At 37.8% G+C, this 1,900-nt stretch overlaps 1 long non-coding RNA gene across 1 annotated transcript; it reads left to right on the forward strand.

Moving 5' to 3' along the window:
• Positions 1 to 989: 989 nt before the first annotated feature.
• Positions 990 to 1,894, forward strand: LOC9298755. The gene is made up of 3 exons (XR_002330097.1): positions 990 to 1,145; positions 1,357 to 1,692; positions 1,795 to 1,894. It is a non-coding gene; the product is annotated as an uncharacterized LOC9298755 (long non-coding RNA).
• Positions 1,895 to 1,900: the final 6 nt, after the last annotated feature.

The following is a 1,900-nucleotide window of genomic DNA, read 5'->3' on the forward strand; positions in this document are numbered from 1 at the left end:
ACACCGTTCCCTCCATCTCTGGATCTAACATATATCTTGGCTCTATCGAAACACCGCATCGCCGGAACTACTTTCTCCTTCACCCCAATTTATCTATTTGGAATTACGTACCATGGGATGATTTGATGCTATAGCAGCGCAGTATAATTCCATTGAATTACTACCTAAACCATTTTGAAAAGAAAGGAATTGCATATACTTTGTTTGGAAGTTAGGGTAAGTAGTTTACCATTTTCTTTTGGAAGGTCATTGTAGATTTCCTTGAAGACCCATCAATATGTCGCCTTTCTTCAAATTCTCGGCTTCCCAATAATGAATTAGTCGGACTAAGACTTCTTTCTCAGTTTCTCACAGAAACCTCCATCAATATCATCAAAAATCTGAAAGGTGAATGGCTGGGGAGACTGTTGAGCTTTATTTGGTGCCATGTTTTGGTCGTAGTGACTGTTAGGAGTTTTTTTTGTTTCTTTGTGTGATGGGTGATCTGTGGTTTTTTTGTTAATGAAGGTAGTGGCCATTTATTTCATTTGGTGTGAATGTATGGGAGAGTGAAGATAGGAAGTGGAGAATTGATAACAATGGTTTTTTTTTCGTTTTGTTAGGAAGCTGAAGCGATACAGTTTTAGAGGATGGTGACGAAGAAGGGTCTCTCTTCTTTCTTTTTTTTCGTTACTGAATTTAGGTTTTAGATGGGTTAATTATAATATCAGGTAATTTAGAAATTACAGTATTAAGTCTTCATGTCAAGTGTTGAGCGTATGGGCTTTATTACGTTGGGCTTCTCTTATCTTTTTAATAAGAAATGTTGTTTTGTGCTTCTGTTGGGCTGCCGTTTCTGTTTAATTTTTTTTTTTTGGTAGCTGTTGACGTGTCCATTAGATAGAGTGTTTAGAGAATAGTTGACGTGGACATATTGAGAGGCCTAAATGAGTTCTTTTTATTAGTAATAGATGTTTCACTTAAACGACATCGTTAGATGAATTAGGGTTTGGTAACGACGTCGTTTCAAATCTCCTTCAAATTCTAAAAAGACCAAAATTGGCCCTCTAGTTTCCAATTCCGGCACCGGAAACAACTCCAATCACAACGCCGACTAGAAACAGAAGCCCCCGGCGAGCTGCTCCCTCCTAAAAAAAACACCTCTGGTATATTATCTTTGTGCTCCATTGGAGTGTCCCAATTAGTATTTCACAGTGGGTCTTGTGCCAAAGTGTGATTTGAGTAGGCAATTTAACGAACTCTTAAACTTGTGATTCTTGTTTTTAGTGTTCTTCAGTGACAATATAGAATCCTACAGTTGTTCTTGTCTCTCTGTAGTTATCTAAAGTTGTGTCCTTTTTCTTCCTTAAATCTCAGTGCTGTATAAACTACCTTGTAATGAACCGTGCGCGTTCATACATTTCCTTGGGGCTGCTTAAGAAGTCCAGCTATGTCAGTTCCCATATTCCATGGAATCGATGCTTCTATATGCCTTCAAAATACAGTTTAAAGCCTTCATGTGTGACTGCACTTGGACTGTCTAGTGTTCATTGCTATTCTACAAGATCAAAGACTGCCAAATCAAAGATTTCAACCGCTGTTTCTGTTTCGGATTCGGATAAAGAGAAAGACGCCTTTTTCGTTGTTCGGAAGGGTGACATTATTGGAATTTATAAGGATTTGATTGATTGTCAAGCTCAAGTTGGATCTTCGGTGAATTTATCTTACCTTACAATCTTTTGTATATAAATACCTTTTTTTAGATGGGATAAGATAATAACAGAAGCTGCTGCTTTTTTTTTGTTTCGATGGCAGGTATATGATCTTCCAGTTAGCGTTTATAAGGGTAAGGGATACTCGTTGCTTAAAGACACGACGGAGGAGTATCTTTCTAGTGTTGGGCTGAAGAAACCACTCTATG

This window comes from Arabidopsis lyrata (genome assembly GCF_000004255.2).
Source record: "Arabidopsis lyrata subsp. lyrata unplaced genomic scaffold ARALYscaffold_243, whole genome shotgun sequence".
Classification (NCBI taxonomy): domain Eukaryota; kingdom Viridiplantae; phylum Streptophyta; class Magnoliopsida; order Brassicales; family Brassicaceae; genus Arabidopsis; species Arabidopsis lyrata.